This window comes from Dermacentor variabilis, chromosome 4, assembly GCF_050947875.1.
Source record: "Dermacentor variabilis isolate Ectoservices chromosome 4, ASM5094787v1, whole genome shotgun sequence".
Lineage (NCBI taxonomy): Eukaryota > Metazoa > Arthropoda > Arachnida > Ixodida > Ixodidae > Dermacentor > Dermacentor variabilis.
Window position 1 is genome coordinate 181,056,301 of NC_134571.1, and position 27,853 is coordinate 181,084,153.

A 27,853-nucleotide genomic window follows, 5' to 3' on the forward strand; every position below is an offset into this window, starting at 1 on the left:
GCATATACACAGCACAGGCGTTTTCTGCCTGTGTGTCAAATTTACCACAAAATATTCGTCGGTTCGTCAGTGTTAGCAGATGACACTGCATCTTCCCTTCTTCTGTCAATGATGGCGTTGAGCAAGCGCGAGTCATAACTACGATGGACAACCACCGACCCAAGTTAACGTGATGCTAGCTTACTAAAGAGCGGCACATAATTTGCTGTACATAGCCAGTGGCATATACACAGTGACCTAAGTTCATGGAAAATTAGTTTATTGAAGGGCGGCAGATAGTTAACTGCACATCCCTGGTGACCTATATCGGTATCAAAGAGGCTAATTGTAAGTGTGGAACATACCCAGCAGCTCATACCCGATTATCTAAGTAAAGTGAAAGAGGTTTATTGAACAGCGGCACATGACCAGTGCACATAACCAGAAACAAGAAGTTGCGTGAAGAGGTAAACTCACGAAGAGCATATACGCACTGCACATACCCACGGGGCAAATTAGCCGAACGATTGCTCTCGAGCATGGTTCTCTCATCAGCAAGCTCAGATGCTGTAAACATTAAGCCGCGGACTACCAGCGACCCAAGTTGACCAGAACAAGGGGTAGAGGTACAGACAGACAGGCCCCGGAAAGTGAGGGAAAAAATACAGGGACGAACTACTTGACGATGAATGTCGATGTGAACGCGCTTAGCATCGAAGCACTGCAGCGACATCGCATTTAAAAACGCCAATATGCCTAAACGTGTAAACCGGGTTCTCAACTATCATAATGATGATGATCATGATGATTATTTTTTGGCATCGCCTTTAAAACAGGGTGTTAACAAATAATCACCTAGTGTGCTTGAGTTATACAGGCATGCTATACATGTTTATTGTTCTGGCATTTTGGTATATAACTCCTTAATCTTTTTATTGGCATAGTAAATATGTAGACACTCCAGGCGCAATTCTGCCGTCGGCATCCGTATGAGGTCTCCATGTAGCACATTAACTTTTCTAGGGCGAGTTGGTGTTTGCTTAACGACATGGTGTTGTAGCGCAAAAATAGACCAAATACGCTGGAAGAGGAAATATTCTAAAGAAGGGAAAGAAAGACGGCGCAACCAGCAGAGCCGTTTTTCTTTTCCTTTTTTCTGTCCTTTAGAATCATTTTCCTTTCTTTTGCGCTATAGCACCATGTCGTTCCGCATAAAATCCAAGGGCGATAAAATCTTCGCCGCGCGCCGTACGCTGTCTGTGACAGAGAAAGGGCGCGAGTGTGAGCCGGCGATCGCGGCTCTATCTCGCGCACGCAAGCGAGGAAAACGGAGCGGAAGCGCGCTGTCTTCCGTCGCGCACAAGGCTCCGGAGAGTGGGTAGAGATGAGGGGTTGGGGAGTTATACTCCTGGTGGCCCGGGCGGCTGCGCGCTCCTGTCCGGGACGCTGTACCTTGAACGCGATCTGCAACGAGTAGAGAGCCCGCCGTGCGCTATATTTTCGTGACTTAGTTCGTGTTGATGCGAGATGCAGCACTGCTGCGGCCTTTCCTCACTCCAGCATCTTGACAGCGAATTTCTGCGGTCAACAAGTGAGATGCGTTCATCTTTGCCTGTGCGCGTGTGACAGCATACTGGTTAATTTATTTAGTATGCCCACAAGTTTATACGGCTGACAAAACTACTATCCTTACTTCATATAGCTGTCCATTAATTTGCTATCGCAATCGATGCTTCGCATTTCGGTCAAAGCTACAACTTTCTTTTACCCGAAAATTTTTCTATAACCCTGTTCCTCTATATCTTTAATGGGTCCAATCCTATCAGTATCTGGCCTGCTTTTTCTCCATAAATTATCTAAATATCCCCTGCTTTTCTCGGCACCTCAATGGCTGATGCTTAGGTCCAGGTTTAAATCCAAGCGCTTTTAGATGGTGAACAGCAACCATAGCTCTCTCTGTGAAATCCGTCGCATTCCCTTAGAATGTGCTTAGTGGTCTTCGGATTTTTGCTGCAGCATACGAATACATCACCTATGTGCGAGTGTTTGATCCGGTATGTTTCGTCCTTAGACCACCAGCGCTATCCTCAAATAGCAAGGAAATGCCCTTTCCGTTATCGTACAGATTTTCCCTTATAATTTCTTTCTTACCATGTTTTTGAGTGCGCATTTTCCCTTGTTTTTTGCATCCAATTTACTGTCTATATTTCTCTCACTTTCTTTTTGATGACAGCTGGTTGTCTATTTACACTTTCAATTACCCTGTACTTGGTTGCCAACATTCTTGACCTCTTCCTCCGTTCCGAGTCTGCGCTTTCGAGGTAAAGCGATGAAACGCCGATTCAGTGTTATCCAACCGTATTTTTATGCTCTAACATAAAGCATGGACCACAATTGAGACAGATGACATCCTTGCTAATTCCTTGGTGCATTTAGACCACTTCATTACATTTTCGGCTTCCTCATGAAATTTGTACTATGTCGTCTCTACATATCTGCGTCAGTATGTCCACCTAATTGTCGTGTAAATCTTCATGGGTAAAATATCCCACAACAATTTACTGTCCACGTTGTCGTAGGCTTGCCTAATATGTAGAAATGCGATACCTAAGGATCTCTTCCGAGTTAGTGTAATTTCTATGCACGAAGCTATTCCAAGCTTCTGCCTCGTCTGAACGCATTCTGTAGTTCCCCCAGTACAGCTTTGTTGTTCAGCCTCTTCGAAAGTTCTAAATTTATGGCTCGCATTGCCGTGCTATATATTCCCAACGTTACTGAATGTAGCCAGTAAGAGCTCATCTTACCCTTTCAACTTCCTTTGCAAACTAAGTTCATCTTGCTTCCACGCCTTCGATCCGGAATTTTCTTCGTTTTAATTACTTGCTAGGTGCCACTACTCAGGAATTCCTTGCTCTTTGGACCGATGTTTGCAATTAGCTTCATTGCGATTTCATATGGTCCTGCAGCCATGTCATCAGGTACATTTTCTTGTTTTTATTCAGTAAAACTTTCTGTGCTAAATTTTTACGTCTCACGCTTTTTCTTGTTGCTGGGTCAGTTTGAATCAAAACCGCTTTTTTGCCTTCCCCAAAGTACGAAAACATGTGATGTATCGCAGTTCATCGTCTCTTTCAAAGATATTACCGTATTCATTCATTGTAGCCACTTGCGAATATTTAGTCAGAGTTCCAAGTGCCCTTTCATGGTTCGAAAGGCTTTATGTCGTTTCTTTTTCTCTCTGGAGAATGCTGTGCACCAAACGTACACTTGTGCATTTAATTTTGTGTTGTGCGAGATTTCGCCGCGCTATTATTTTCTGGGTATTTGTTCCATATAAGGATCGCCTCTTTCCGAAATCCGAACTGTTTGGCTTCTTGATGATAGCTATGCACCTGCTTACATTATTTTATAGCTTGCTTTATTTTCTCATTCCACCACTTACGTGGTTTCCTCTTTCCAGTCCAACAATTTATCTCCTGTTGCGTTTTGACATGATTTGCTTTCATTTTTAGAAACTTACATACTAATGGTCCGTGCTTGGCATTAGTATCGTCCCGTATTCTACGGGTAAATTTTCGATCGTCATCCAAAGGATCTTGTCGATGTTCATGTGTCGTCAGTTGGTCTTGTCGTTTTTTTAAATTTATTTATTTATTTATTTATTTACCCACAGCGCCACAGTGGCATTACAAGGGCAGTCACAATGACAATGCAAACACTTCATTGTTAGTCATATTAACAAGAAATGAAGATAAAGCATTCCATTCCCGAAAAGTGTGCGGGAAAAAAGACAACATGAACATATCGGTTCTAAACCTGAATTCGCGCACTTTATGGTTATGGTCAACCATCTCGGATCTGTAGTGTGGATGAAAAATTTATTTCACCCGAGGAATGGCAATCCTATTGTAATATATATTAGGAAAAAATTTAAGCCTTAGCTTTTTCCATGTTGCTTCAAGGAGTTCCCATTCCAATTCCTGTTTTATGCCAGGCACACTAATGTATTTACTATAATGCCCAGAAACATTGCGGGCCCCTAAGTTCTGGATTCTTTCTAATTTTTGTATGTCGGTCTTTGTCGGCGGGTCCCATACAGTACAAGAATATTCAAGCGCGGACCTAATATACGTTTTAAATAGTAAATACCTTGAGTCTTGCGCAAACATTCTCGTGTTACAGCGCAAAATACCCAAAATTTTGCAAGCTTTTCCAGCAAAATGATCAACATGTCGATGCCAACATAGTTTTGAGGTGATGTAAACACCTAAATACTTTTATAAGAGAACAGTTTCCAATACGTGGCTGTTAATATTATACACGGAATTAGGTACATTACTCTTCCTCGTGAAACACATGTGCACTGTTCTTTTGCAAACTTATACTCACGTGCCACTGTTCGCACCACTGGTGCAATGTATTTAGGTCTTCATGCAAAGCAAGTGTATCGTGGGAATTTTTCTGTTCTCTGTAGACTACAGAGTCATCATCGAAGAGTCGCATGTAGAAAGTAATATTCTTTGATACGTCATTAATGAACACAAGAAAAACAACGGTCCCAAAACTGACCCTTGTGTGACGCCGGACTTGACGGAAGTTACGTTTGATTTGGCTCCGTTTATTATGACATACTGACACCTTAAACTTATATATTCCCTTATCGATTCAAGAACCTTCTCATTCACAATTAAACAACGCAACTTGAGGACTAAGAGGCCATGATCTACTGCGTCAAAAGCCTTTTTAAAATCAATGAATTTGCAGTCAATGATGCTACAACAATCCAAAGCTTCGCATACCTCCTGAACAAACTCGGTTAGTTGTGTAACACAGCATGTTCCCAGCCGGAAGCCGTGATAATTTGGATTTAATAAGGAATTGAGATTATTCATTATGTTTCTGTATAGGATGCGCTCTACAGTTTTACAGGCATTGCTTATTTAGGGTATATGACGGTAATTAGAGACTAATTCCCGAGGTCCGGTCCTATGAATAGGGACCACGCAGGCAACGTTCCAATCTGTAGGAAGAGAAATGGTGAGCAAAGATTTCTTGAATAGGAGAGATAAAAAAGGAGGTACAGATTCGGCACACAACTTTAACAAGCGTCATTGTCGCTTGTGCGCCCACGATTCTTTGCAACTACGGTAACGCACCACATGCGCGTGCCTTATCAGGAGTGGCCGGCATATAAGCAACGAAGGAATCCACAAGGGGGTCCTCTGCCCTGCATCTGTCAACTGGCGTGTCTGAGCCTGCTGTTAGTTCGCGGCATGTCCTAGACACGATATGGCGCAAGAAGTGGGATCCCGTTCACATTTTCCGAGTCTTGAGGGTGCTAGTCTTGGTGCTCGGCTGACAGCGGCTTGCGCGATGGACGCTCCCTCGTCCGCACCCGCCCGTCCGGCTGCCGCATCGGCAATTCCAACTCCCAGAACTTCTGGTTCAAACAAACATTGGAGAGGTTGAATGGGTTATTGAGTCCGATGGCTAACGATCCGCCACAGGTTTGAATGAAAGGCCACAAGAAGTCCAAGTCTGCACAATGCTGTATACATACCATAGATACACAAGCCAGGAAAATCTTCCAAACGTTTGGTCGCTCGAAAGAAGACTAGAAAATCTACCAGGCAGTCCGCAAAAACTTCTCTCCTCATTTTGTGATGATGATGATATGTAGTGTTTATTGGCGCAAGGGCCAAGTGTGGCCAAAGAGCGCCAAGGCAGTGGTGATAAGTTCGCAATGTAGTTATGAGTTCTATGAGGTTAATGTCAAGTGGCTGTATAGGGCCCTTAAATATAGTCGCTCTAGAGTGCGTAAAATCTATCTGTAATAAGATTATGTCGATGACAAATGACGTGTTCTATGTGCAATAAAATCCACCGTGAAAGAGCGATGCAATACAGAAAATATATTGGATGGTGAAATTACCTGTAGCACCACTGCCTCGCCAGAGCCCTTGAAACACAAGGACCTAGAGGCATGTGCTATATGAAACAGCTATCGCAGTGGCATCCTCTAAAGAGAGGAGACGCTACCAGTGTGTGGGACTAATAACATGTAATACAACATCTTTCAGGAAGCCCAGGACTGCGTTGAGGTCAAACAGCGGTTCTGGGCCGAGTAACATTACTGGATGAAGGGGGATGTGCTAAGGGAAAATGTTTCTTTCTTTCAGATTCGGCTTTCCGACACTCCAGAAGGACGTGGAGGACGGTAGGCCTCTCCATGCATCTACCACAGGTTGGAGACTCGTTTTCGGTCAGTAAAAAGTTATGTGTGCCAAATGTGTGTCCAATTCTTAGACGACAGAATAGGACATCTGTCCGGCGTGATTTTGTTACGGAAGGCCAGAATCACAACTGTGGCTTTATCACGTGGAGCTTATTATTTGTTTCCGCGTCCAATAGGCGTTGCCAGTGGTTCCGTAGTTTCCTCCGTAAGAAGGGCATCAGATCTGTGACAAGGACTGCGGCGGTGGGATTAACAGAATGCGATGCAACTGACGTGGCCATCTGGTCTGCCAGAACATTGCCTTCGATGCCCCTATGACCTGGCACCCAGCATATGATGACATGCAGGTTTCCTATATACGCTTTACACAGAATGGAATAGAGTTTATTAATTACCGGATTTTTGTGGTTACAGAATGACATCAAGGCCTTCACAACACTAGGAGAGTCCGTATATATAACTGATTTCTGGAGTTTTGATTTCCTGATATGCTTCACAGCCGACAATAGTGCGTAGGCCTCAGCCGTAAAGATACTACTTTCCGGATGCAGTACATCGGATTCCGAGAAGGATGGACCGACGGCTGCAAAGGACACCCCCTTGCGTGATTTCGATGCGTCTGTGTAGAACTCGGTGCAGGCATACTTGCACTGGAGTTCCCGGAAATGCATTTGGATTTCAATCTCTGGAGCATGCTTTGTGACTTGCACAAAAGATATATCGCATTGTATGAGCTGCCACTCCCAAGGAGGTAGTGGCTTGGCTGGATGCATTAGGCGGAGCTCGAGGAGTAGGACATGCATTTGATCACTATGCTCTCTCACACGCAGCGAAATAGGCTGTCTTACGGAGGGACGATTATGAAAGAGTGTAGCATATGTCATATCGTTAATGGTATTAAAACACGGATGTTGAGGATTAGAGTGGACTTTCAGAAAATATGTTTGACTGATGTATGTTCTCTGCAGATGAAGTGACCACTCATTTCATTCTGCATATAAACTTTCAATGGGACTTGTTCTGAAAGCTCCAGTGGCCAGCCGGATTCCTAGATGGTGGACCGCATCTAGCATCTTTAGCGCGCTCGGGGCTCCAGACTGATAGATCACGGCACCGTAGTCCAACCGCGATCAAATGAGGCTCTTGTAAAGATTCATTAAACATTTCCTGTTGCTGCCCCATATTGTGTGGGATAACACTTTAAGTAAGTTCGTTGTTTTTAAGCATTTGACCTGGAGGTACTTTATGTGTGCAATAAAAGTTAATTTAGAATCAAGTATGGTGCCTAAGAACTTGTGTTCTTTGTTCACAGGAATTCGCTGACCATACATTTCGATTCTGGGTTCTGCAACGAGCCCTTTCTTTCTTGTGAAAAGCACACAAGAACTTTTGTTGGGGTTCACTTTAAATCCGTGTTCGTCTGCCCACTTGGAAACCTTGTTCAAGCTCTGCTGTACCTGTCTCTAACATACTGTGAGGTTGCAGGATTTGGAGCCTATTTGTATATCGTCTACGTATACGGAATAAAAAATGGCCGGTATCAGTGAAGCACGTAGCGTGTTCATCTTAACGATAAAGAGAGTGCAGCTGAGCACGCCTCCCTGGGGTACACCTGTTTCCTGCGTAAAAGTACGTGACAGTGCATTACCGACTTTTACTCGGAAGGTACGATTTGACAAATAGCTTTCAATTGTGTTCAGCATATTTCCACGGATGCCAATTTCTGACAGGTCACGCAAGATCCCGTAAAGCCATGCCGTGTCATATGCTTTCTCCATATCCAGGAATATTGACAGGAAAAACTGTTTATGTATAAATGCATCGCGGATATTTTCTTCAATGCGCACAAGATGATCGGTTGTTGACCGCCCTTGTCGGAATCCACACTGACAAGGATCGAGCATATTGTTGAGCTCAAGGAAATGTATAAGTCTGCGATTTATCATTTTTTTCAAATAGCTTACACAGACAATTAGTTAGAGCTTTCAGGCGGTAACTTGCCGCCAAGGAAGGGTCTTTTCCGTGCTTCAGGAAAGGAACCACAATCGCTTCTTTCCATGTGGATGGGAGGTATCCGGAAGCCCAAATAGTGTTGAATAGTGTAAGTAGTGTAACTTGAGTCAGTACATAGGTTTCTGATCATGTCATACATGACTCTGTCAGGTCCCGGTGCATTGCTTTTGCATGTGTTCAAGGCAGCTCTGAACTCGGCAATACTGAAAGGCCGGTTATACGTTTCATTCTGCCTGGATTTTCGTATGATTGGCTTACGTTCTATTATTTCTTTATGTTTAAGAAAGGACTGGGAATAATTGATTGAGCTCGAAACACGCTCAAAGTGCTCCCCAAGTGAATCTGCCTGGTCTTGCAGGGTTTCGCCTTGTGTGTTTACCAAAGGGAGGGAGTATGGTTTGTCGCCCTCTTATCCTACTAACCCTGTTCCAGACTTTGGCCTCATCTGTATACGAGTTGATACCCGATAAAAACGTTTGCCAACTCTCTCTTCTTGCCTGTCGGCGGGTTCGCCAGCCTTGGGATTTTACTTTTCTAAAGTTTATAAGAATCTCCGCAATGGGGGAGGTGCGTAGCAACCCCCACGCTTTGTTTTGTTTCTTACGAGCGATCCTAGAATCATCGTTCCACCACGGGACACGCCGTTTACATGCCAAGCCATTTACTTGTAATATGCATTTAGATGCGGCATCTATCATGAAGGCTGTAAAATATTCCACATCCGCATCAATTCCTAACGAGGACATGTCATCCCATGAAATACTACTGAGAGTTCGGAATTTCTCCCAGTCAGCTATATCAAGCTTCCACTTAGGAGCCTGTGGTAGATATTCCTTTTCTTTAGGTGTTCTTATCAGTATGGGGAAGTGGTCGCTCCCGTAAGGATTGCTCGCAACTTCCCATTCGAGTTCGGCCAGTGTAGACGGGGAAACTATACTGAGACCTATTGAAGAAAAGGTTTTGTTGGCAACACAGTAATATGTGGGTTCTTTCTTATTCAGAATGCACGCACCAGAAGAGAAAAGTAATTGTTCAACAAGTCGTCCTCGCGCATCTATACGAGGGTCGCCCCACAGGTAGTTGTGTGCATTGAAATTGCCAAGAACAATATAAGGTTCTGGCAATGCTTCTATAAAGGACTGAAATTCGTGTTTAGCTAACTTGTAATGGGGGGGGGGGGGTATGTAGAGCGAGCACACGGTGATAAGTTTGTTTAGGAGAACAGCACGAACCGCCACTGCTTCAAGGGGCGTTTGTAGCTGCAAACGCTGACAGGAAATACGTTTATGAATAAAAATGGCAACACCGCCTGATGATACGACAGCATCATCGCGATCTTTGCGGAACTTGACATATGGTCGGAGAAAGTTTGTGTGTTGTGGTTTTAAGCGCGTTTCCTGTAGACACCGCACTTTTGGATTGTGTTTTTGGATAAGCTCTTGCACGCTATCAAGGTTCCTAAGAAGACCTCTAACGTTCCATTGAATATCTGTGTATTCATATTGAAAGTAAATAAGTGCTGTGTGTATGGAAACGGAGGTGATGCCTTAGGTTACAGAGCTCTTTCGAGGCCCTGTAACGGGAGTTCTGACCTTTTTGAAGCGTTCGCGGCAGCCTCCCCGCTCCTTAGGCGCTTCGCGCCCCTTGAGGATAGGTGTAGTGTCCATTGCCTCTTGTGAGGCGCCGGACACGTGCTCTTGCGAGCGAGAAGTTACCACGGAGAGTCCTGCCTTAGAGGGCAAGACCCCTGCGCCCACCAGCCCGGAGGTCGACGGGGCTCCCTGGGGGATTTGGCTGCGCCGGCCGTTGCCAGCGCTGGAAGGGACCTGGGAGGTTGAGGCAGCCTCGGCTGCGCCCACCTTCGGGGTGGATGGTCCCCTCTCCTCCGTTGACGGAGCAGCGCTAGCTGCAACCGCCGCGGGGGCAGATGGCGTAACTGCCGACTCACTGCTTGTGGGTCGGACAGCCGCCGGAGGCCGTTGTGACGCTGCCCCCTGACGCGCCACATCGGCAAAGGTTTTCTTGGGCAGGTATGATACCCGCCTGCGTGGCTCCTTGAAAGTTATGTTTTCCTTGACTTTGATTGTAACGATTTCCTTTTCTTTTTTTCCTGGAAGGGCACGACCGCGAGTACGCGGCGTGCTCCCCATCACAGTTTACACAGTGGAGAGCGTTCGCACAAGCTTCAGTGGTGTGTTCGTGGGCGCTGCATTTCGCACATGTTTGGCGGCCGCGGTAACTCTGCGAACTGTGGCCGAAGCGCTGGCATTTCAAACATCGCTGTGGATTTGGCACGTACGGCCTAACACGGAGCTTTATGTACCCGGCCTCGATTGACTCGGGTAGGACACTTGAATTGAAGGTGAGTATTAGGTGTTTGGTTGCAATTTCTTTACCATCCCGCCTCATCTTTATTCTTCTCACATTCACAACATTCTGCTCACTAAAGCCCTCCAAGAGCTCTGCGTCTGTCAGCTGAAGCAAATTATCGTCTGAGACAACGCCGCGGCTAGTGTTCATAGTGCGGTGTGGAGTCACTGTCACTTGAACGTCCCCAAATGACACAAGACTGGCTAACTTTTAAAATTGTTTCAGATTATGGAGCTCCAAGAGGAAATCTCCACTTGCCATCCTTGTTGCCTTGTAACCTTGACCAAGAGCCTCAGTTAAAGACTTTGAAACTAGAAATGGGGAGATTGTGCGTACTTGTGTGTCTGACTTTTCCGAGTGAATCACGTGAAATCGTGGGAAGTTGGGTCTTTGTCGTCCAAAAAACTGAAATACATCTTCGGTGCGCCCTCTTTTCTGAGGGCGATCTGGGAGGGGAGGGAAGGAACTAGCCATAGAATTATGTAATTTTCGGCAATAACGCCAGCCACCCACCGTGGAGCCCTACAAGGGGACGTTACAGGGACGGTAAAAACAGGTCCTGCAAACGCCAGCTGCACGTTATCACTATAACCAAATATCAGATAACCTAGGTTGGTTATTCACACAACGTTAACCCTTGCTGCCAGGAAAAATTGGAAGTAAACGGAAGCTAGGAGAAGATAGGAAAGATGAAAAGTGAGAGAAAGACGAAGGCTAGAGTTAGAGACAGACAGGAAAAGACAACTACCGATTTCCCCCGGGTGGGTCAGTCCGGGGGTGCCGTCTATGTGAAGCAGAAGCCAAAGGGGTGTGTTGCCTCCGCCGGCGGGCCTTCGAGGTCCAAACACCCAGCATCGGCTGAACCCCCAGGATCCCCCTTTCCCTAGACACGGCTAAGCCGCGCACGGCTACACGCGGGAGGGTCCAACCCTCATGTGCTCGGCTACGTGGTGTCGCAACGCACCAAACGCCTGCTGACGCAGACGCCCCTACGGGGCCTCATTTTGTGGCTGGAAGGAACGTGGTCTCAAAAACACCTCTATCTACGGTGATCTACAGCAGCCAGGTGGGACTGCTGCCTCGTTGGCGACTGCTCTAGATGCTCTGGCAGACCGCTGCGATTTCGCTGCATTCCGCACGTGGTTAATCCGGTAAACAATCGTCGTGAGACTTGCAGATGTCGCGTTGTATAAGTCGCTTCAGATATAGCCTTACTCTAGAAAAATCGCCGGAGAAAGCTCGACTAAACGAGACTGTTAATGGACAACAGCGGAAACTATGCTCCACTCCGGCGACGTCAGAAGAAGTCGGGACTGTAGCTGAACGGACGACACCTACAGCTTCGACCTATAGCGGCAGCAACGTTCGCCAACCTCCTAGTCTCCTGATTCAAAGAGGTCAACAGTAGTAGAAGCGGTGCCAATCTCGGGCACGTACCTTTTTGGTTCGTAAATATTTTAAGAAAAAACTTCCTATCTTCCTTAGTAAGCCATTTTGCTAAGAAAGGTTCTGGCTAGACGACCACACCTAGGATTTTGTCTGCTTCATGACGTATGTAATCGATTTTTCGCCAAACTTGAAGTGCTGAACATAGGAGCTGGTTACTCTATATGCACCATATTTATTTTCTGTCAAGCGTAGCATATGCCATCCGAAGGTAAAATTTATGTGTAAGTTTTAGAAAACAATGGCGTAAACGACGAATGCATGTCATTCCATGCGCACTACATATGTTTAGCGTAGCAAGAAAATGAATGTAGGTGTACAACCCAAAGTACGCTGCGCCTGTCTGTATGCTAGAGAGATGCTTCTTCTCAAAGCACACACGAGGGCTTTCTTACCTCTATTTCAACAAAACATTTTTTGGCTGATTACAAGTGATACAGAGACGGCTGCGAGTAAAAAATATATCGTTGTTTACATCAACATTGATATCATTCGTCCAGGTCCCTTTCTTGCTGCCAACAAAGCTGACAATCATCTTCCTGTTTCAGTCAAAGAAGTAGCAAGCAGTGTCACAGTAAATATGCATAAATAAAAACAATTTAGACGACATCATATGAAGATTATTTAGAAAAAAAACCCAATTATTGCAGGGTTTTATTAAAAATTGGAAAATAGATGGGAGGAAACAAAACAAGAATGACGGTGTATATACATCTGCCGGTCGAGTTGAGTTATGCAATCAAAGTAGCGCAACCCTCATTAGGGAACCAGGCGTAGACTGCATCTTTTGAAAAGTCCGAAAATGTAACGAAACTATCACCGAACAAATCAAACAGCGGGACTGTTTTGCAAGAACCGATTGTCATTGAAGGAGATGCTACCAGTATGTTGGATGTTTCAACTACCACTGAAACGAAGACCGAATGCTTTTAAATTGAATGCTTGCACTCGTCTTAAAACATCGCGTCTAGATATGGATCAGTAATATATATTCATGGCGCGCATCTTTAAAGAACACCAAAGTTCATCATAAAGTAACGCCCGTTATTTGATGCAGTTATGCTACATACTTGAATATAATAAAAACACTTGCCCGCAACTAATATTACTGAGTAAAATGCTAATTTTGTGACCATAAAGTTATGCGGGCTTGCGTGAAGTTTAGTCTGACTCTTCGCTGCAAGCCTTTCTGATTTAGGAAACTACAAAATACCGCATGTACATTTGATGAGCTGAATGAGGTTTTCCTCCCACAATGGCCCAGCGTACTGTATAAAGCATCTAATCGTTAGTATTTTAGAGAATAAAGCGCTACTCATGAAACAATGGCAAGGCAGTTGTAGTCTGAAAAGGTCATCTGGTACCAAAAAAGAGCAAAATTTAACCGGCATATATTTCTTGTGTCCTAATGGGTTAAGAACAGTATTCATCACTGACGATCATTCCCTAGTGCCCATTGTTTCCGATTTTGATTTTGAATTCATGCCATCAATTAACATTACAGCAGAAGAAATAGCACAACTCATCTGAAATCTCAAAGTATCATCTTCCAAAGGCATACATAACGAAAACTCCAAGATATTATAAATGCGTTACCCATCTCTTGCCGAATCCTATGCGCCAGTCGTTATGGTTAGGACAGCTCCTGAACAAATTTAAAGTTGGCGAAATAGTTACCGCGCTGAAAAGTAGTAACAATAATACGTCTGAAAATGACCACTCTATCTCACTAACCTGCGCATCTGTTCCAAAATGCTCGAACGTATAACTGCATGTGATATACTTAACCACCTCGTGTCTTAGAACTCTTACTTTAATCCGTATGGGTTCAGAAAATCAATTCCCTGCGATACACATCTGTTTGAAATCACGTCCGACCAGCATTGTAACATGAACAACAACTTTCAAGCTGATTGTGTCTTTCTAGAATAAGATAAATCATTCAACCGTGTTGCTTACTCCTGGCTCTTTTCAAGATTAGCTTCACTCGGACTTGACTCGCAAGCGCTATCTTGGTTTCATGCTTTCTTGGCACTTCGTAGCCAGTTTACAGTAGTAAATTTTTCTTCTTTTTGATGTATCTTTTGGCATGCCACAAGGTAGTCTATTAGGCCCTCTGCATTTTGGAATTGACATTATTGATTTACCCTCTAACATTTCCGATTATTTGCCGACGACTGCATTATGTATAGACCTATAAACGTCCTGATAACAACCACTACCACCGAAACAATCTTTACATGATTATTTACTTGTGTTCTGTATAGCTAAAGACCTTTAATTCGTCAAAGTGCAAAATAGCCTCACTATCTCGCAAACATTCAAATGCCAACTACTCCTACTAAATAAGCAACTCTCCAGTCGCTCGGGTACAGCCTTAAAAATAAGTACTTGGGCTAATGTGTGACATCTAATCTAATATGGAAAACCTATATGATGACAAAATGCGCTTACGCACCTCAACCATGGTGTTACTTAATTCACACCTTAAGTTAAGCACTTCTAGCAAACGCAGATTAGGCAATATACCCTTCGTTCGCCCGCAGCTTGAATTTGCCTCATCAATCTGTTCACCTCATCAAGATTACCTAATTTCAACGTTAGAAGCAGTACAATACAGTCGCCGGATAATTTCATCGAACTACGATCGTCATTCCAGTATTAGTTAGGAAAAAAATACTTATCCCTTCAAGGATTACGTACCCGTAGACCAATCGCACTATTGTGTCTGGTACAGAAATGCATTCATGACACAACACTAGAGAAATTGTCCCTTGTAATTCGACTGCGTACTCTTAACGTCTTCACAATTACGTGACCCTCACGCAGTGTTTCGTAGAATCAAAGCATTTAATTCCTCAATTGTACGACAGGCTACTGCACTCTCGAATGAACTTCCTGCCAGCCTTGCTTCCATCGCTAATTGTGAAACATTCCTCAATAATTTGTAGTCTCCCTTCTTGTAAACTTCTTTGCTCAATATAGCGTAAACGTTTTCGCCGTCCATACTAAAGCCACATGCGCTAATTTTTCTTGGTGTTTGTTTCTTCACGCAGCATCGTTTTGGGCTTGTCTACAGCGTCGCGTCGATAGGGCGCTGGAGATGCGTTCGATGAAACAATGGGCTAACTTTATCGGGTCATGCGCGCGCTGCTGGGAGTTCGTACGCTCGTACGTTTGGCCTCGCCTTTATAAAATACCGGACCGGCGAAGAGAGCGCTGGTATAAATAAGGCGAATGCTTTACTAACGTAGTCGTGCCCAGTTTTGCCTTCGCCAGCAATTTGACGCTCCTTTGACCGCAGCTGCGCTGTACCCTTGGCAACGCATCACGTGACTAGCAGCGCCAAGCTCCACCGCAAAAAAAAACACAAAAAAGACAGGCATAGCACACAAATTAAAAAGGTTCCCCAGTGAGCGCATTATCTCCCGCTAGGAGCGGCGTAGTAAGCGCAATTTTAACCTACAAACTTTCTTTACCAGTAAACGAAGCGTTTTTATTACATGACAGAGTACAAAATTATCATTCCTAATTTTATATTGTACTCTTTATTACCAGCTTTGTTGTTTTTTGCAATTTTAGACGCAAAATACCGTTCAGCATCATCAACATCCCACTTGACCTCTGACCAGGATTTAAAATTTTTACCGGTATGTTCGCGTGCACGGCAGGTACAGATTCTTTGGTTCGTACATCTCTTCATTATTTTGTGCTAAAACCAGTTTATTGCGCTTCGATATCTCGCAGTATTTAATTGGGGTGTAAGCCCGAAAGCTAGGTTTCAGTCGTGAGCCATGTGGAACACGTCTGCATGGAAATGGTAGCCGGATCCTGCTGGGACTTGGGACGGCAATGCCGGTGCGTCGTTTATCATCGCTGCTTCAGTCGCTAAGTAATATATTCGTCACGTTAACTTCTAGGCAGAGGCAAGTTAACGAACGAAATGCTGCATTGCATATGGGCAGTCAGGACCCTCTGTTGTTTCCGAAATAAACTTTCAGTTGCGAAGCCACCATTATAGCACACATTCACGAAAGAGATAGCAATATCGGAACGCGCGTCATATTTTTCATCTCGTTGTGGACGTAGCCATGGGTGACTGAGTAGACTTATCAATATATATATATATATATATATATATATATATATATATATATATTTATTGTTTTTCGAGTCCGCCGGTAACTTCTTTCGTCCACCGAACCGAACAACCCTTTAAAAAACTGAAGCTAAAATACTGATTGTAATGTCTTAAACAGTTGCCCGCATGATAATTCACCCATATACCCTGCCTGTTGGTTCCAAATGTTCTTGCTGTTCAGTTTGGTTTCCCTCAGTACATTTTTTTTGCAGTAGGGAAGCGGTGCATCACGTTCATGCAGAAAAAGAGTGCATAATTTCTAATAGCTTCCTGTGTTTCATTTATTTGCTTGTGAAGCCAGCAGTGTGGTCTCTTCAAGTGTATGAACGAGCGCACAAATGTTCTCATTTGTGATCTTAATAATACTTAAGCTGTTGACATGCATTGTAGTTAAGCAGGCACCAATTTTACGGAGAATAACAATATTTATTTTCCGTACTGCTTAAGCACTCTAGAAGAAACAGTGTACATTTGCATGTGTTCTGTAGTCACAAACCATTAAAATGTATATGTCATAGCTTTTCGCAATTTTATTTGCAAAATTCTGCTGCTTAAATTTCTGCTGCAATCAATATTTGTGTTCCAGGCATGCAGTAATGAGGACGGCACCAGTATAAAGCAACACACTCCATGTACAAACAGAAGCTGCTGCCTGCTACAACAAAGTCATTGTGTGGACTTTGGCTGCTACTACACGGTGAAGAACACCTGGTTCAGAAATAAATATGCTTGATATATCCTGTATTGCCTCGCTAGTCTTGAGATAAATGTAATTTGTTTGTAGCAGATGATATGAACGTTTGTTCATGTTTACAGTTCAGCATAATTGGTTCGAATATAAAAGAAAACACTACACGAGTTTGGATAACCTCTGCTGTATCTCATGCGTCACTGTTCTTCCCCAACCGGATCTGTGCCAAGCACATCTTGGTCATCACGGGAGCCCCCATCTACACCAACAGGAAGGGGCTGGAGCCGAATTCGCAAGGCTTTACATCCCGAAAAAACAAGCCATTCCAGAATTATATGGCTGAGATATGAAGTCTACGGACGACTGTGCCAATAGTGAAAGAAGCCTCCGCCATCATTCCACCAGCACGGATATTGGCCGAGTGAGACAGGTACCTCAACAAAAAAAATTCTGTGTCTTCAGATGTACCTGCAACCTCTGAACAAGCACAGACGACGCTGGCCAAAAGAGTTCCGTCAGCTTGCCCTTCCTTAATGAGCTTCCTGGCCTTGCCAAATTCTATTAGTGCCATGTATAATTTTTTTTCAATGAATGCGAGCTTTTTCATTCCACATTCTTGTTAGAAATCATTCCTCTTCCAAACATTAAAGATCAACCGATTCTTTGCTCATATTTCAATGTCACTGTCTAGAAGCATAACCTATATGTAGCAGAATTTCCTAGTGTACGTGGCCATGTGCAATTCCTCTCTTTGGATTAGCTGATGTGGCAGTGGCGTGTGCCTTGCATTAACCTTCACACTGTGTGCTATGTAGCATCTAGTTTTTCTTAATGTTTTTGGCTTTCAGTGTTTGCCAGGCAGAGTGGCTTCTTTCATGAATGCAAGCTTTCTCATTTCCATATTTAATTCCTAGTGTCATTGAGAATTGCTATTCTTGCTATTCTGTGTTTTTGCGCAAGCTACATTGAAGCGATTGATTGCACAATCTGGTTTCGCTGCTGTCCGACTTGGTACTTGTCACCGTGTTACGTTCTTCGTATGTGGGAACCTGGTCAGTTGCAGTGGGAAACAGTCTCTCCAGGCAAGCACCTGCTCCTACAGTCCGCACAGTGACATATACTGCGAATTTACACGCACCGCGGTTGGTGCTTCCCGTTCCATCCTTTCCTGTTGCTGCCGTGCGCAAATTTTGCTTGTGGCCTTCCTCGATCATGATTTGGCGTCCACGGAGACTCTCATACATGATTCCATGGTTCTAAGTGTATGAAGTTGATATCGACATGTGTGGAAAGGCCTGAAAAAGTGGCTGCAAATGGTGATGCCCATAAGACCGGCCATGGTCATATTTAGAGAATGTGGGGCACCAAGTGTGAGTTACACATGAGCGGCATGCGAAACAACGAAAAGAAACGTGGAGGTTGGAAAGGAGATAACGCTAAAATGCCGGGAACTCCATGCGGCTGTGTTGGCTGCGGCAGCAGATGCTTGCGTCACCGGTTCGCTTCGCAATGCAAGTTGCTAATCGTCAACGGCGACTGTCGGTGCAAGCACGTGGGACACACTGCTCAGTGAGCTTGCGCTGGTGGTTGTTGGTTGTTACCACATTACCATGTGGGACGAAGGCAAGCACTATGCCTACAGTCGGACGATTGAACATGCCGCAAGCGACCCGTGTGCATATATGCTCACTGTTGTCATGTGGATCGAACCCAATGTATTATGTATAGTGCCAATGTATGCATGGAGCTTTATGTTAGAGTATGCTGAAGTGATTTGATTGCAGAGTCTTGTTTCAGTGCTGTCCCACTTGAGCATGGTTGCCGTGTTACATTTCTCGGATGTGGCGGCCTGGTCAGTTGCATTGAGCAACGGCCTCTCGAGGTAAGCACCTGCTCCTGCAGTCCGCACAGTGACACAGACTCCCTGTTCACATGTAGTGTGATTTGTGCTTCCTGTTCGGCCTTTCCTGCTGAAGCCTTGGGTAAAGTTTGCTTGTGGCCTTCTTCGTCCGCGATTGGGCATGAACGGAGACCATCACACAAAATAACATGGTTTGAAGTGTATGAATTTGACATCCACATGGATGGAAAGGCCTGCAAAAGTGGCTGCAAAATTGCGATTCCTACAACACAGGCAATGTACATATTGACAGCAGGTGGGGCACCATGTGTGAACGACACATTACCGGCCACCGAAAGAACAAAAATAAACGTGCAGGTAGGAAAGGAGTTAACGCCAGAATGCCTGGATAGTTCATGTCTCTGTGTTGGCTATGATAGCAGGCGCCTACGTCACCCGATTGATTCGCAGTGCAAGTTACGGCGACTGTCAATGCAAACAGGTGGGGCACTGTCCAATCTGCTTGCCCTGCTGGTTGTTAGTTGATACTAGACCGCCATGCTCGACGTAGACAAGCATTATGCCTGAAGTCGGATAGCTGAATGTGCTGTAAGCGACCTGTAATGCATGAATGACCACTGTTCTCATGTGGATCTTGGCCAATGTACAGTGTACAGTGTCTGAACCTTATGCGGTGATTGAATGGTGAGTCTCCTTTGATAATGGTCGCCGTGTTAGGTTTCTTGGTTGTGGCGACGTGGTCAGCTGCAAGGGCAACAGTCTCTCGAGGTAACCATCTGCTCCGGCAGTCCACACAGCGACAGACTCCCAATTTACATGCGCCGCAATTGGCGCTCTCCCCGTTCGACCTTTCCTGCTGTAGCCACGGGCAAATTATGCTTGTGGGGCTTCATCGGCCGTGATGTGGCGTGAACGGAGACTAGCACACGTGGTTACATGGTCCGATCGTATGAAGTTGATATCCACATGGGTGGAAAGTCTGCAAAAGTGGCTATGTCCATACTGAGAATGTGGGGCACCATCTATGAGTTACACATTAGCGGCCCCCGAAAGAACAAAAAGAAACGTGCAGCTTAGAAAGGAGGTAACGCTAAAATGTCGGGTAGTCCATGTCGCTGTGTTGACTGTGGCAGCAGATGCCCTGTGTCACCCGATTGCTTCGCAGTGCATAATCCGGCGACTGTCAATGCAAACAGGTGGGGCACTGTCCATATGCTTGCGCTGATGATTGTCGCTCGTTACCAGACCGCCATGTGTGACGACGAAAGTGAACAGTTTACTAGCTCGGGCTAATGGTTTAAGCGCATCTCGACAAGCAAATTTATTTCTGCTCTTGTACAAGAAGCTGCACTACATTTCTTCTGCCATTAAAGTCGCACGTCCTGTTCACTCACTTGTGGCTTCTTTGTATGGTAGTCAGTAGAGGCTCTTTAATCTCTTGGCAATTAAAACGCGGCTGCTGAGGCGTGCTGCAAAGACTGCAAAGACAGCAAGGCGAGCACGGCGCGTGCCCAGCGTACACCGCCGGTAAAAAGCGGCCATATTGAATATTGCACAAAAAAATGCATTTCCGCTTCCTGTTTAAGTAGCGCCATCTGTCGGGTCCCCCGCTCAGTTCCATGCGTTGCCGCTTCTTATTTTCGTACCACTGTGGAAGATACAGTTTCCCTTCTCTAAAGTTGGTTCTTTAATCTATGGTGGGAGCTTAGCCATGGATGAGAGCGAGCCCGGGCCGCCTTCTCTGAGAATTGCGCGGGAGCTTTGAGCCGTCGTCGCCAATCGTCGTCTGAATACGCCGCTGATATCGCCCGGCAGGCTGTTTCACTGGAGAGGGTCCGGAATGTAACCGGCGTCGCACCGTCGAGATCAATGTAGCGAACACGTTCACGCCCTGTCCGTTTGTGCTTCGACGCTGCACATGTTCGTGGCGTCTTCTTTCATGTCTAGCACTTGCGCTTTCCCTGTGGCACAACGGGCGTCGCACCGTCCAATGATGCGTGTGTAACCAAGCCTAATCACTCTCATGTCTAGCCATCAACGCATAGACGTCATACCTGGCGTAAAGGTTATTCTATACCGAAGTATAATAATGACAGCTAAATCAAAGGAAAACGAAGTGAAACCAAGGCTTAACCAGGCTAAACCACGATTTCGCTTTGCGTATCCAGGGTTAGGCGAGCTAAGCGGCAGCCAATTTTTCTTGCCGCCGGCGCTCGACCATACATGCTGTTCTTGCCGCCGCCGAAAAGTGTTTACTAGAAGTTCTCCTAAGGGCACAAATTCGCCCAAATAGTTGATTTACTTCCCAAATGGCTTCGTTATTGTGCCTACGGAAAACCGCTGAGACATCAACTTGACATTTTTGGTGGAGGTGTTTCGGGTTGGAAAACGCCCGTCTAGCCGGGAAACATCCCAGTATGCACCGACGACCATACCGAAGCCATTAAGGAAGGGGACACTGGAGAAATTTGGGCCAGCCGTAGACGCCTGGCAAGCTTACCGTGTTTATCTCGACGACGTCATTGTTCTCGCAGAAAACTTTCACGTGGACCTTCAAAGGCTGTACTCGAAGCGATCAAATTATTGGGATAACCTTAAGGCCAGAGAAGTGTCGCTTCTCTTACGAGGAGGTGCTGTTTTTAGGCCACGTCGTTAATCGTGACACCGTACGGCCTGACTCACCGAAGATGGCCGCAATTGGCAACTTTCCACAGCCCTCTGACAAAAAAGCCGTTCGCATGTTCTTCGGACTCTGCGCCTACTACAGGGGTTTTGCCAGGAATTTCCCACCGATCGCCGAGCCTGTTACTCGCCTCACGAAAGCCGATGTGAACATTGTGCAGGACCAGCCACAAGAAGACTCCTCCCGGCAACTTCAGCGACGGCTGTAGTCGCCGCCAATACTTGAGTATTTTGTTGAGAATGCCAAAACGGAGATTCACATGGACGCAAGTGGCGCAGGGGTTGGCGCTGTATCGGTCCCAAAGACGGCTCTGAGCAAGTCATGGCATACGCCAGCAGGTCTCTGTCGAAGGCTGAATGCAATTATTCCACGCCCAAAAAAGAGGTGTCTTGCTTGCCGTCTGGGCGGTCACCAGATTTCGGCCCAACTTGTATGGCATTGCGTTCAAGGTTGTCAGCGACCACCATGCTTTGTGCTGGTTCACTAACCTGAAAGGCCCATCAAATGGCCTGGCTTACTATAGTTTGATGGGACAGTAGTATATAAGTTGGCGTAAAATCGTTCCGATGCCGACGGCCTTTCAAGAACACCCGTCGGTCCAGCGTCGCCAAACGATGACAACGACGACGCTTCTTTGACTGATAAGTGCTAGTAACATCGCACACAGCGAACGCGCTGATCCCGACCCACGCCGCGTCATTGACGTCTTAGAGCACAACACCGATTCACAACCCAGGACGTACAGGCGTGCCATTTCGTCGCTGTGCCTCCCAATGGCGCACTCCGGAAGAACTTCGCACTACATAAGTCAACATACCTCCAAGTTGTGCCAGACAATCTGCGGCAAGGGATTTTAGAAGCGTCCCACGACGAGCCTGCAGCAACGCACCTAGAATTCACTCGTACTTTAATAAGAATTCGGGAAAAATAGTACTCGTGGCGTCACAACGTCAATGTTGCTCAGTACGTAAGGACCTGCCGTGACTGCCAGCGCCTTAAAGCCCCCTATGGCCAGGCCGGCTGGACTACTGAAGCCTATAGACCCATTAACGAAACACTGTGAACGAATCGGGATGGACATACTAGGCCCATTCCCGACGTCGACCTACGCTAACAAGTGGACAGCAGTGGCAACGGACTACCTGATGCGCAACGCCAAAACAAAGGTATTACCGTCAGCAAGTGCACTCAAGGTCTCAAGATTCTTTGTGGGGAGCATCTTTCTCCGCCATTGTGTACCCGAGGTTCTCATTACCGACACAGGAACGCCGTTCCCTGGTCCACAGAGCAGATTCCGAGTCTCCGCCATACGCGTCATCTCCGAACTACCGTCTACCGCCCCCAGATGAACGGCCTGACGGAAAGCTTAAACGAAAAGCTTGCCGGTATGTTCGCAATGTACGTGGACGTCGAGCACAAGACATGAGACAAAGTTCGCCACTGCGTCAGGTTTGCGTATTACGGTGCAGCTAGAGACAATGCATATGACTCCTTACAAGCTGGTTTATGGCATAGAACCGACTACTAAGCTGAAAGCCATGCTACCCCACATCGACGACGAGGACACCAAAATCAAAATGTCACCGGCTTTCTACAACGTGCCGATTATGGCCACCAGCTTTCCCCAATACTCATCAGGCGGCGGGAACAAGACTTCGCGCATGGCCAGCGTTTCGTAAAGTGTGCCACAAACGTCGTATATGAAATTCCTCTGTCCTGCGGGAAATCCTACATTGGACAGACGGGGCTTTGTGTCAATGACCGGCTTAGGTAGCATGCGAAAGGTATAAAAAATAATTAAGGTGAGCGACTTGTGGATCACTGCAGGACTTGCACCGATTGTGTTCCACGATTCCGCGAAGCGAGGATTTTGGGTAGAGGCAAACATCAGTCATCACGTGAAACATTGGAAGCCTTCTACATCAAGAAAGCGGGTCCTAACTGTGTTAGTGATACATCGGTTTTTCTTTACGAGGCTGAGATGAAGTTTCTATCACGCCTACTTTGATAAAACTTTGTACTCCATGTTGCCTTGTACGCATGCGCGGTGTTTTGGAGGGCTATATATGTCGAGTGCTCTCACCCTCATTAAACAGTTGAAGTAGCGCCCGTGGTATCGTCGTCTTTCCTGTGTGTGTTGTTTTTTTGGCGCAAGATCTTTTCAATGTTCGTCAAAATATTGTTTTGTAATGGGTGCACTGAACAGTTACAATGGTAACGTCTCTTCGTAACCGAGGAGGCAGGTGACGCAGAGCAGGAACAGTTGGTAGCTCGAACGGCTCACACTCGTGCCAAGCACTGGCGATCCGGCTGGCCTATTGGTTGCACAGCAGGCATGGAAGAGACGATCTGGCTGGCGTTGTTCCTGTGCTCTTCTTCTTCATTACAATTACCCCCGGTGGAAAAGTGGAGCCATCCTGGCGACTTACGACGTGGAGACGAGCGGGTCATAGAATTGTTTCAGGCGGCGCACGTGAACAACATCCCGTCCACGGCGGCGCTTGTCGGATGTCGATGTAAGCGGCTCTATGGCATAGTTGACGGGAGAGGTCCGTTCGACGATGCGGTATGGTCCATGATACTGCGAGAGAAGTTTTGTCGAAAGTCCAGGCGTGATAGAAGGCACGGACAACAAGACAAGGGCGCCGGCAGCGAAGTTCGGATTCGTTGCGTCGCCATCACGATTGGCTTTTTTTTGTCGTTGTTGGTCAGCGGAGGTGAACTTTCGGGCTAATTGACGGCATTCCTTGGCGTATCGGGCGACGGCTGAAACAGGAGCACATTCGGACGCGTCTGGTGTATAAGGCAAAACCATATCGATGGTATGGGAGGGATCGCGACCGTAGAGAAGAAAGTATGGAGAAAATCCTGTGGTACTTTGTGTAGCCGTATTATATGCGTACGCGACAAATGGGAGGATGATGTCCCAGTTTGTATGCTCCGATGAAACGTACATGGCGAGCATATCACCAAGGGTGCGATCGAAACGCTCTGTAAGTCCGTTAGTTTGAGGATGGTACGCCGTGGTGGTCCGGTGAACTATGCGGCATTGAGCAAGCAGAGCTTCAACCACCTGCGACAGAAACACACGGCCTTTATCACTCAGCAACTCCCGAGGTGGGCCATGACGAAGAATGAAACGATGGAGCAGAAAGGATGCAACGTCACTGGCGGTCGCTGCAGGTAGAGCAGCGGTTTCGGCATAGCGTGTAAGGTGGTCAACTGCGAGAATAATCTATCGTTTTCCAGCGGGTGTTAGTGGTAGCGGCCCGTACAGGTCAATGCCCACACGGTCGAAGGCACGAGCAGGGCACGGAAGCGGCTGCAATAATCCGTGGGCTGGATGAGGCGCAGATTTGCGGCGTTGGCATTGCGGGCACGAGCGGACAAACTTTTGGACAAAAGTAAACATTCCGCGCCAGTAGTAACGTTGCCGCAGGCGCTCATACGTCTTCAAAACGCCTGCGTGTGCACATTGTGGGTCAGTATGGAAAGACGCGCACATGTCGGAACGCAAAGTCTTAGGGATAAACAGGAGCCACTGGCGACCATAGGGCTGGTAGTTCCGTCGATACAAGAGTTTATCTCGGACAGCAAAATGGACAGCCTGGCGACTCAGGGAGCGGGAGATGGGAGATGCAGGCGAGCCAGAAAGGAGATCCAAAAGAGAGGCCACCCAAGGATCCTTGCGCTGTTCTGATGCGAACGTGTCCATGTCGAATGAGGATACCGCCTTAATGGTGGAGAGGGAGGCCGTGTCGGCTGGCAGCGGAGAGCGGGACAGAGCGTCAGCGTCAGTGTGCTTGCGACCGGAGCGGTATATGACGTGTATGTCGTATTCTTGAATGCGCAGAGCCCAGCGGGCAAGGCGTCCAGACGGGTCTTTTAAAGAGGATAACCAACAAAGGGCGTGATGGTCAGTAACCACATTGAAAGGCCTGCCGTATAAATAGGGGCGAAACTTCCCGAGTGCCCAAACGATGGCCAGGCATTCTTTTTCTGTGACGCTGTAATTGCGTTCCGCTTTGGTCAGCGCACGACTGGCGTAAGCAACGACGTACTCGGAGTAGCCAGACTTGCGCTGCGCAAGGACAGCGCCAAGGCCAATACCACTGGCATCGGTATGCACTTCAGTTGGGGCGGTGGGGTCGAAGTGTCGCAGTATAAGCGGAGACGTCAGGAGACGGCGTAAGGTCACGAACGCGGTGTCGCATGCAGGAGACCAGGAGGATAGGTCGTTGGCGCCACTTAAGAGTTGTGTCAGAGGTATTTTATCGAGGCGAAATTGCGAACAAAGCGTCGGAAGTAAGAACAGAGGCTGATGAAGGCGTGGAGTTCTCTGAGTGTCTTAGGTTTCGGAAATTCTGCCACGGCGCGAAGTTTGGATGGGTCGGGGCAAATGCCGTCTTGTGGTACGACGTGACCCAGAATCATGAGCTTGCGCGCGGCGAACTGGCACTTTTTCAGGTTCAGCTGCAGGCCTGCGTTGTTCAAGGACGTCAACACTTGCCTAAGGCGAAGGAGATGTGTGCTGAAATCAGGGGCGAACACAACGATGTCGTCGAGATAGCACAAACATGCGCTCCATTTTAGGCCGCGCAAGATATGGTCCATCATTCGTTCAAAGGTAGCAGGCGCATTGCATAGGCCAAATGGCATCACATTAAATTCGTATAAACCATCTGGCGTGACGAATGCAGTTTTAGGGCGATCAACTGCTGACATCGGGACCTGCCAGTAGCCCGAGCGTAAGTCCAACGAAGAGAAGAATTTAGCGCCTTGCAAGCAGTCCAGAGCGTCGTCAATGCGCGGTAGCGGGTAGACGTCCTTGCGCGTTATATTGTTGAGACGGCGATAATCGACGCAGAACCGAATGGAACCATCTTTTTTTGTGACGAGAACCACCGGTGATGCCCACGGGCTATTGGAAGGTCGAATGACGCCACGCTGAAGCATGTCGTCCACGTGCTCACTGATTCCCTGACGCTCCTTGGCGGATACGCGGTACGGGCGCTGCCGCAATGGCACGTTGGAGCCAGTGCCGATGTGGTGGCTGACGGTTGACGTGCGACCCAGAGTAGGCTGAGCGACATCAAAAGAAGAGCGGAACTGGGCAAGTAGGTGAAGAAGCTGGGAGCGCTGCTCGGAAGTAAGGTCATCGGCAATGAAAGGTGTGAATAAGTCAGGCGATGGCGGAGAGAAGTGGAAAGTGCACAGAAGTCGGTGAGCTCTGCATACGAAGCATCCGGCACGTCGGTTATAAACATGTCATCAATAGGCTGAACATGGCCAAGTGCTTCGCCGCGAAGAGCCATCAGGGCTGTAGGAAGCGGATTGCAGACAACGATGGCGCTGAAACCGGCTGAAAGGTCAAGCGCGGCGGAAGGCAGGGGAACGTCTTTGCGGGTCATGAAGAGTTCTGAAGGAGTGAAGAGGACAGCGCCTTCATAGACAGCGCCACAGAAGACGGGAACAACGGCAGACGAGTACGGCGGTATGGCGATGTCTTCTTGAAGAACTTGCTTAGCGGAAAGAGAAGTGGCGCCGACGAGGGGCGCGTCACACAGAGGCGATAATTCGACCTCAGCACGTGCACAATTGATGACGGCGTTATGTCGCGAAAGAAAGTCTCTTCTTCTTCATTACAGTTTATTTATTTCGCAACTTGCGTCGTCCCTGTGCCTACGAAAAAACAAACAGCCCTCCAACGTGACAATAACGTTCGTTTGTTCCTGTTTACGCTCTATATAATTTTGGTGTATTTCCTCCCCCATAATTTAGTGTATCGTGTGGAACCTGTGGTGTATATACAAATAAATAAATAAATAAATAATAAGTAAATAGTCTATTTGCTTATAATCCTGCATCTGTCAACAACAGGTTACGGCAGAGGCAGCAAGCACATTTTACACTAAGGTGAATGGGTTTTCGCTGGAAAACTTATTGTCCAAAAGAACAAGAAAGACCTTTGGGCGAATAACTGGGTTAAGTCACCAACGGATAAAAAACCTCATTCAAACAGCCGCTTCTTTTGAGCTAACAGAGTCCAAACGTATTTATTAGGAATAGGCGAATATACGATGTCTCGAATACGATTAGCATTCGCGAAGAAACAATCATGTATTTTCAAACATTTGAATCAAACGAAATATTTCATAGTAGCTAACTGTTAAAGTCTGGTTATTGTTCCCTCTCTGACGCACAAAGTACAGAAATGAAACAATATCATTGTTTTCAGGCACTGCAGCCAGAAAATGGGTAACGCAAGCTTTGCTTTGGCCTTCGGACGTAATTTTTGTTGACTAAGCGGACACATTAGTTTGATTTCCCAAATCAAAACGAGAGAAGTACATTTCTGAGCTCATACTCTAGAAAGACGTTACCTCACGTCTTATGTCTGCTTTGACGAAGTTGCACAGTGTTTCTAAAGTGTT